The sequence below is a fragment of the Equus caballus genome, chromosome 5, assembly GCF_041296265.1.
Source record: "Equus caballus isolate H_3958 breed thoroughbred chromosome 5, TB-T2T, whole genome shotgun sequence".
NCBI classification, from domain to species: domain Eukaryota; kingdom Metazoa; phylum Chordata; class Mammalia; order Perissodactyla; family Equidae; genus Equus; species Equus caballus.
In genome coordinates this window covers 84,882,816-84,892,683 of record NC_091688.1, presented here as the reverse complement: position 1 = coordinate 84,892,683, position 9,868 = coordinate 84,882,816, and the positions used below count along the sequence as shown (strand labels likewise).

Below are 9,868 nucleotides of genomic sequence, written 5' to 3'. Positions count from 1 at the left end.
TGCGCTAGACTCGGATGTGCCACCACGTTTTGCCATGACTGAATGCGAAAGCCTAGTGTTTTACTAGATTAAGTGAGTTCTTCATATTTGTTGACTTAACTCTTACTCTTAAGGCTCCTTGTGGCCTTTTAACAGAAGAAAACCTATTTGAAATTTAATGGCACATTTTATTAAAGCTATTTATCTGCATGATTTTTGTCCCTATGTGGATAATAAACTCCTTGAAGGCGGTAGGTGCTTGCCAAATATTTGCTGAATGGATAAATGAAACTGATGTAGCCACTGGAGGACTCTGTCATTTTCCAAAGCTAGCAGGATGGGCAGAGACCATTAATCTCTTAAGCCTCTATATATTAAATAATTCAGGTCATTTGTGCACATTCACTTGGAAAGTAGCTGAAGCCAAAATTTCAGGTCATCAGAATCAGCCAGGATTAATCCCCAGAGGGACTCCTGGATGGGTGTGACAGGACACCTCCTTTCATAGTGCCGTTCCTGAAATGGCCTCTGGTAATAGCACACCAGCTCAGATAAAATGGACTCCATCTCCAGTCTAATCCTGGACGTTGCAGAGAATATTCCCAGTTCAATCCCTAAGGGGCTGACCTAGGAGTCTGGCCTCTGAAAATTATTGAGCTAAGAGTACCAGGCTTGAGGGAGGCCTGAGCCACAACGACCATCCTCCACTGGGTATTACCCTGAAGGTCAAAACATGACATCAGTGTGGGCCTTAGACACTGGAAGACAGAGGCCTGATGTACTTTTCCACCTGGGGAAAATTACCAAGGCCAGGGAGAGAGAGTGCTGTGGCGCTGCAGTTCCAATGCAAGAAAAGAATTTCCAGTGCTCTGTTATGGAAGGCTAGTATTCAAGCAGAACTGTCAGGCAAAAGGCAGAACCATTAGCTGAGATCCAGAGGGTGGAGTCTGGGAGATTCTGAGGGACACCCTGCCTCCTAGGAAAGAGAGGGATCTTTTGACTGTGTCAACAGTAATAAGAGTGGCTGACAGAGAGTTGCTGACTCTATGCTTTCACATCAGTGATGTCAGGAATGACCGTGACAACGTGGAAACAGTTGGGACAGAAGCCAGGTTGCAATGAGTTAAGAATATGCTTTTGAAAAGCTCAAAAGAGATGGGAAAGTAGGTCAAGATGCTAGAAAGAAATGCCATAACGAAGGAAGATTTTTGTTTTGTTGTTATGTCCTTGGTTCTATTTTTAGGACTGGGGGAATTGAACATATATTCTTTCTGAGGAAGGGAGAGGCTTAAAACACAGGAAAGAATATGTTAAAGGAACAAAGATGGAGGTGAGGCGAAAAGATGGGATCATCGACACTAGTCACAGGTTGGGTTAGTCATAAAGATTTATGGAGCACTCAGGCACCTTCCTGAGTGCCGGAAATGAACAACACAGACACAGACAGTTCTTTCCTAGTGACATTTACAGTTTAAAAGAGACTGTGTTTTCAGACCTCTTTGTTGTGAGTGACAGAAACCCAACCAGCTTAAGAGAAAAAGAGAACTGACTAACTCATGCAACTGAAAAAAATGCAGGTGTGGCTGCCTCCAAAGACTCAACAAAATGTTGTCAGGATTCTCTCTCTCTCTCAGTTTCACTTTTTTCAGGCAGTCTGCACCCATGTGGTTGCAAAGATGGTGCTCACTATCTCCATCATTCTATGGTCTTGAGGCCCACAGTCTCAGTAAAATAAATAACCTACATCTCAGTGGCTCTGCACAGAGGCTCTGGATTGACTCTGACTGGCCTGGGTTTCAGTTGTGAGTCCATTCTGACCCGTTAACTGTGGGCAGGGAGATGGGGTGTTTTGATTGGCCCAAACTCATCACATGTCCACCTCTGGAGCAGGAGTTCAGGTGGAGTCAATGTCAACTCAATGACATGGACTAAGAATGGAAGAGGATGGTTCTAAAAGGGCAATTAGGGCTTCTTGGCCAGAGGAAGGGACAACGGGGAGGCAAAAGGAACAGGGGTCCACTCCACAGGGATTGTCCTTGGATAGAAGGAAATGTCTCTCATCTCTCAGGCTGGAGGGGAGGAGGGAAGGATTGGTGCCAGAGACAACTCTGAAGATGCAGAGTGAGAATGGGAAAGTCGATACCTGGCAGACTGGGTTTCCTCAAAGTGGAGGGCACCACACGTGCAGAGGGGGCGAGGACAGAGGTAAGTGAGGGGATTTGTGGAGAAGGGTTAAGGTTTGGAAGAGCAGCTGAGGGAAACAGGAGAAGGAGCTGACCCACGACAAAAGGATCATTAAGGGTTAATGGATTTTGAAAACCGTGAATTTGTCATGGCCCTAATCTGCACAGTTATACAATTTTCTCCACAGGCTGGCGCTGAATAATGGTAGCTATGGCTGTTTGTATTGAAAGGCACAATGAGGAGCCCACTCTTCCTACCCATTCGGGAATAAGTCAGCTCTCAGGCAGCCCCCCAAGCCTCTAGGGAGACGTGATGAAGAAGGACAGAGGGTGGGCCTGTGTGACACTGACTTTAGGGGACACAACCCTCCCACATCTCAGGAAACCACCCACTAAGGACAGGGAACTCACTGGGTGGCATGAGGATGCCCGGTCTTGGACTCTTCCTGGACCCTGGCTCCTTGGAGATGAAGAATGTGTGGCTTCACCTCACCTTCACCCCTGTGGCTGGCACCAGACAAATTCTTCATGGCCTTGTCCTTGGCACTTTTCTCCACCTCCAAGCTGTTGAAGAATTAGTTTTGTTAAGCTCCCCCGAAATGTCAGTCACCTTATTTGATATCTCATTTAGCCCTCTCATCATGTTGATAAGATGGGTATTATTACCCTAATTTTATGGAAGAGGATATTGAACCTCAAGACGCTGATAAACTTGCCCAAGGTGACACAGCTAGCAAGGAGAGGGTCTAGGGTGTGTAAAGGCCATGGCTCTGTCTGTCATACGCCCTCCTGTTTCTCATCGCTGGGTATCCTAGAACACTGCTCCCCAACTGGAATCCAAAGATTCCTGGAGGTCCTCAGCTGTATTCTCAGGGTCTGTGAGATCGTTTTCCTCCTTTAAAGAGCCTGTTTAAATTTGTCTAAGTTTCAGAGACTTTAGCATAGAGAACCATGTTCTCTTGTTGGGGGATATCTCTCAGCCCCGAGGGAGTGTGGACAGGAGACTCAGGAGCAAGTCCTGAGCTTGCCGCGGTGTGGGGTGCACGGGACAGGGCCACCCTGGTGCACTGCAGCAGTGCCTTTGCCAGGGATGTTCTGGAGAAGCATGACTGTGGCCTCCAAGGAAGCCAGGAGGAGGACCGCAGGCTGCCAAGGGGAAGGGTCAAAGAGTAATGATTACAGCAGAAAAAATCCCCTTGAAAGGGCAAAGTCCAGGGGGCTCGGTGCTTCAGTTATTGCACTCAGGGAGGCCCAGATCAACACCACTGCATGCATCACCCACTCCCACGCTTGTCCCCAGGACTAGGAGGACCCAGAGAAATGAGAGTTCAAAAGTGAGTGCCGCATAACATTACATTAAAAAGCACTTCCACTTTAAAAAAAAAAAATTTTACTCCTTCAAAAAGCCCCTCCAGGGAGGTATTCAGCCCATTTTATAAGGGAAGAAACAGAGCTCAGAGCACAAGGTCACAAAGCAAGATAGTCCAGGACGTTTCCACTGAGCCCGCCTGAGCACCTATCCTAGCAGTGCTGGAAGAGATCAGCACGGGGGTCAGTCACTGTCTCCTTGAGTTACTAGTTAATATACTTTCATATCAATGTCACTGCCATTTTCTCCTCCTGTCAACTGAGTGAGTCAAAAGAGTCTTACAAAGGAATATTCTTCGGTGAAAACTTGTACAGTGGGACAAAGGTCTTTACTGACTCACGTTCCGTCAATGGGAAGTTTCCTCTGCCTCCTCACCAGGTGAGGCCCTCCCTCCCTTAGATAAAGTCAAATGTGTACTTTGCTTTCATTGCTACAGTGAATACAGGTAAGGCCGATGGATTTTGGCTTTGGTAATAAAAGGGAAGAAAATGGGACTTTGGAAAGCACTACGTGTGTTCAACAGTGAATGCCCTTCATTTGTTCCTTCCCATCATGCTTTGTTTTCTGGTCAACACCCTTAGAACAACCTGTGCCATCCAGGCAGAGACGGTGAACTGGAGCACTTGGGCTGGAGCCACCCCACTGACGGGATTTGTTTCACCTCCACATTTTTTTTTTCATAGCATTCTTAACAATGTCTATCTAGTAACCAATATTTAACATTTGGTTAAGACCATTAAAAAAATCATATTTCTTTTTTTTCCCTCCCTAAAGTCCCAGTACATGGTTGTATAGCCAAGTTGGAAGTCATTCTAGTTCTTCTGTGTGGGATGCCTCCACAGCATGACTCGATGAGCAGTGTGTAGGTCCGCACCCAAGATCCGAACTGGCAAACCCCAGGCTGCTGAAGCTGAGCACGCAAACTTAAGCATTTGACCACAGGGCCGGCCCCAAAATCATATTTCTGACCCAACTGGAAAATAAACAACCCAATCATAAAATGGGCTAAAGACATGAATAGATATTTTTCCAAAGAAGATATGCAAATGGCCAAAAAGCACATGACAAGATGCACAAAATCACTAATCATAAGGGAAATGCAAATGAAAACCACAATGAGATACCACTTCACTCCTTAGGATAGCTATTATCAAAGAAAAGAAAAGAACAACTGTTGGTTTGGATGTGGAGAAATTGGAGCCCTTATACACTGCTGAGGGAACGTAAAATGGGATAATAAAAATGCCATTGAGGTAAACAGCATGATAATTCCTCAGAAAAATTTAAAATAGAACTACCATATGATCCAGTAACACCAGTTCTGGGTATATACCCAAAATAACTGAAAGCAAGAACTCAAACAGATATGTGTACACCCATGTTCCTAGAGCATTATTCACAACAGCCAAAAGGTAGATGCAACTCAAATGTCCAATGAGAGATAAAGGGATGAGGGTGTTACATACATATAGTGGAATATTATTCAGCCTTAAAAAGGAAGGAAATTCTGACACATGCTACAACATGGATGAACCTGGAAGACATTATGCTGAGTGAAATAAGCTGGTCACAAAAGGCCAAATATGGTATGATCCACCTATATGAGGTGCTTAGAGTAGTAAATTCATAGAGACAGAAAGTAGAATAGTGGTTATGTCACCCAGAGAAGTCCCTAAAACATTTTCCATGTCTAAGGCTTTCAGCTGTGCTTGCTTATAGGAGCCAAAGCAGAACATTGCCAGATGGCCAAACTGCATAACTGGGCCAAACCAGGAAGGCCCAAGATGGTGAGGGGGTGCTGTGCGCAAAAGGAGCTTTCACATGTGCACAAAGGGAAGCTCTGTACATGCCCCAAATGCCCCCGCCCCAAGCGATGACATGGAGACCCCTCCTCTTTACATCTCATAAGAACCTTGCTCACCTTCCCTTGGAGGAGACGGTGTTTTTAGAGCATGAGCTCTGCCTCCTCCATTCATTGATCAACGAATAAAGTTTGCGCTCTGCTGCTCTGAACCCGGTCTCCTTCTACTGGCGCGAGCAGCTCTGGGAAACAGGACCCACTTGCGGTTCACCGGTCCTTTAGGGCTCAGTAACAGTTACCAGGAGCTGGGCAGAGGGAGGAAGGAGGAGCTGGCGTTCAATGGGTCTGGAGTTTCAGTTTGGGAGGATGAAAAAGTTCTGGAGATGGATGGTGGTGATGATTGCACAACAAGGTGAATGTACTTAATGCCACTAAACTGTACACTTAAATGGTTAGAATGGTACATTTTATGTTATGTATATTTTACTACAATAATAAATAATCAATTTTCCATTTTTTCTTGAAAAAAATAGAATAAGAATATGCAGTGATATTGGGCCCACATTCTCTGTCAGCACGTTCATGACAACAGAGGAGGCATCTGAACAGGGATCATGTGTCCAATCAATAGGTTGCTATGTCATCCAAGAAGCCTACAAGCAGTGAAATCTTAAAAGGATTAAGATTAAAAGGACCTATGCAGTAAAGGAGGATATAAATGACAAAGCTTGGGAATTTTCTGGGAACATGAGTTTCTTTATCAAGGCTCATAGGACTGGCGACTGGTCAGGCGAGCATTCATTGTCTGGACCACACTGTATGTACATAGGTCTTGTCTCAGGCAGGACCGCATCATATTTTCCGAGGAGGGAACACTCTCCCGCATGTGAGGGCTGTTCCTGGGCCTGGCTGGTTAGGTGGAACCACTTACAACACATGCTACGTCTCACTTGGGACCCAGGAAACCTGGAGATTCATAAATGCCTCCAGCCAGGCAAGAAACTCAGGAGTGTAGCTTCCACTTCCACATCTAAGGAGCTTGGAAATCGCCACGTGGTCCTAACCACAACTAAAAAACTGAATGGATTAAAAAATAAACAACTTTTCTTGGATTCGTAAGAGAGGAGGGGACAGAGAGCAAACTCCTGCCCCTAAAATTGGAGAGACAGACAGGCAAGTACAGGGAGTCAAATAAGGCAAATACAACTTACCTGAGCAGTCTTCAGTGGATACTGCTGTGGGAACCAGTGCAGGGGGAGGAAAACCTGCACTGTGATTAATGAATTAAAGAAGACTCAATGTGGACAAGTCTGAAAGTTAAAAACTGCAGGGGGACCAAGTCTTAGGGAGGGCCCCAAACTTATGTGAGTTTTACCTCCAAGAACTTGGTGGAGTTCTCACAGTAAATATCTGAGCAGAATCCCCTTGGGCTTCCGAGGGGGAGGGGAAAAGGAGCCATTTGAAATATACCAGAGCACTCTGTTCTTAACAAGGCCTGCTCTCAGGGAAACTAGTTAACCAGATAACAACCTGCTGAGGTATTATCAGAGCCTAACTGGCCTGGGGGAAGGGAAATACCCAACTCCAGCCCATCCTGTCCCACCGAAGTGGGGAGAAAAAAACCCTGAGAAATACTTGTCAGTTTCAAAGTCCAGAGGCATAGTCTCACTAAGAAACTGAGATCTAATTATAGGACTACAGAACTCTCCCTCTCTCCCCACACCTCACCACCACGTTATAAAGGCCTGTTTACAGAAGTTTCTTTTGCCTGGTACACCATGTCCTGTTATCAAGAAAAAATTACAAGGCATACTAAAACGTAAACAAAATTGTTTTTGAAGAGACAGAGCAAACCTCAGAATCAGACATGGCAGAAATGTTGGAATTATCAGACCAGGAATTTAAAACAACTATGATTAATATGCTAAGGGCTGTAATGGGTAGAGGACACACTATGCAAGAACAGATGGGCAATGTAAGCAGAGAGATGGAAATCGTAAGAAAGAACCAAAAAGAAATACTAGATATCAAAAGCACTATAACTGAAATGAAGGATGCCTTTGAAGGGCTTATTAGTAGACTGGATACAGCTGAGGAAAGAATCTCTGAGCTTGAGGATATCTCAGTAGAAACTTCCAAAACTGAAAAACAAAAAACAAAGACTGAAAAAAAGTAGAGAACACCCAAGGACTGTGGGACAACTACAAAAGGTGTGACATACATGTAATGGGAATACCAGAAGGAGAAGAAATTGGGAAAGGGACAGAAGAAACATTTGAAACAATAATGACTGAGAACTTCCCAAGTTAATGTCAGACACTGAACCGCAGAGCCAAGAAACTCAGAGAACACTAAGCAGGGTAAATGCAAAAAAAATAAATAAATAAAACCCTACACCCAGGCATATCATTTTCAACTGACAGAAAATCAAAGATGAAGGAAAAATCCTGAAAGAAGTCGTAGGAAAAAAGATCTCACCTACAGAAGAACAAAGATAAGAATTATATTTTGCTTTTTCTCAGAAATCATGCAAGAAGGAAGAGAGTGGAGCAAAATGTTATAGTCTTGAAAGAAATAAACCCACCATCCTACAACTCTGTGCCCCACAAAATCATCCTTCAAAACTAAAGGAGAAATAAAGATTTTTCTGAGATAAACAAAAATTGAGGGAATGTGTTGCCAAGAGACCTGCCTTGCAAGAAACGTTGAGAGAAGTTCTTTAGAGAGAAGGAAAATAGTATAGGTCAGAAACTCTACATAAAGAAAGGAAGAACACTGAAGACAAAATAGTGAAGAAATAAAAACTTTTATTTTTCTTATTCTTAGTTGATCTAACAGGTAACAGTTTGTTCCAAATAATAATAGCAAGAATATATTTGATTATATACACTTATGTATATATCTTATGTGTGTATATATATGTACATATATATGCTTATATATAAGTAAAATGAATGACAGCAAAGACACAGGGAAGGGAGGGAGGAATTTGGATTATTTTGTCTTTATAAGGTATTTTCACTACCTGGAAACTAATCTAGACACAAACCTTACCCCCTTCACAAAAATTAAAATGGATCATAGACCTAAGTGTAAAACAGAAAACTATAAAACTCCCAAAAGATAACATATGAGAAAATCTAGACAACCTTGGGTATGGCAATGACTTTTAGATACAAACCAAAGGCACAGTCCAGGAAAGAAGTAATTAATAAGCTGGACTTCAGTAAATTAAAAACTTCTGCTCTGTGAAAGACAATGTCAAGAGACTGAGAGGAGAACCCAGAGACTGGGAGCATATATTTGCAAAAAGCACATCTGTTAAAAGACTGTGATCCAAAATATACAAAGAACTTTTAAAATCCAACAATAAGAAAACGAACAGCCCAATTAAAAATGGGCCAAAGACCTTAACAGACACCTCACCAAAGAAGATATACCGATGGCAAATAAGCATATAAGCTCTTTGCTGCATCTGCTCTGACAATGAAGACCATTCTCAGCAATCAAACTGTTGACATTCCAGAAAATGTTGACATCACCCAGAAGGGACACTCAGTTATTGTGAAGTGCTGCAGAAGAACCCGGCAGAAGGACTTCAATCACATCAATGTAGAACTCAGTCTCTGTGGAAAGAAAAAGAAGAGGCTCCACTTCGTTGAGAAATGGTGGGAAAATTGAAAGGAACTGGTACCAGCACTCCCTGTATCATGTACAGAACAGATCCAGGGTGTTACACCGGGCTTCTGATCCAAGATGAGTTCTGCGTCTGCTCACTTCGCCATGAATGTCATTATTTAGGAGAATGGGTATCTTGCTGAAATCCAAAATTTCTTTGGTGAAAAATACATCCACAGGATTTGGATGAGGCCAGGTGTTGCTTGTTGAGCATCTCAAGCCCAGAAAGATGAGTTAATTCTTGAAGGAAATGACATTGAACTTATATCAAATTCAGTTGCTTTGATTCAGCAAGCCACAACAGTTAAAAACAAGGATGTCAGAAAATTTTTGGATGGTATCTATCAGCATGAAAAAAGAACAGTTCAGTAGGCTGATAAGTTCTAAGCCGTCCAGCTATAGGAACAAGATGCTGGATGATTCCTAAGACCTATTTGTGATATTTTAAAGATGTAGTAAAAGCCATCTATTGAAAAAAAAAATCGTATGAAAAGACGTTCCACATCATATGTCATCAGGGAAATGCAAATTAAAACAATGAGATACCACTACACACCTATTAGAATGGCAAAAATTCACAACACTGACAACACTGAATGCTGGTGAGGATGTGGAGCAACAGGAACTCTCATTCATCATTGGTGGGAATGCAAAATGTACAGTCACTTTGGAAGACAGTTTGGCGATTTCTTACAAAACTAAACATACTCTTACCACATGAGCCAGCAATCGTGCTCCTTGGTATTTACCCAAAGGTATTGAAAACTTACATCCACAAAAAAACCTGCACATAAATGGTTATGGCAGCTTTTCTCATAATTGCCAAAACTTGGAAGCAACCAAGCTGTCCTTCAGTAG

At 43.1% G+C, this 9,868-nt stretch overlaps 1 pseudogene; it reads left to right on the top strand.

The window, feature by feature from the left end:
- Positions 1 to 8,818: 8,818 nt before the first annotated feature.
- On the top strand, positions 8,819 to 9,382 carry LOC100064981 (large ribosomal subunit protein uL6 pseudogene; annotated as a pseudogene).
- Positions 9,383 to 9,868: the final 486 nt, after the last annotated feature.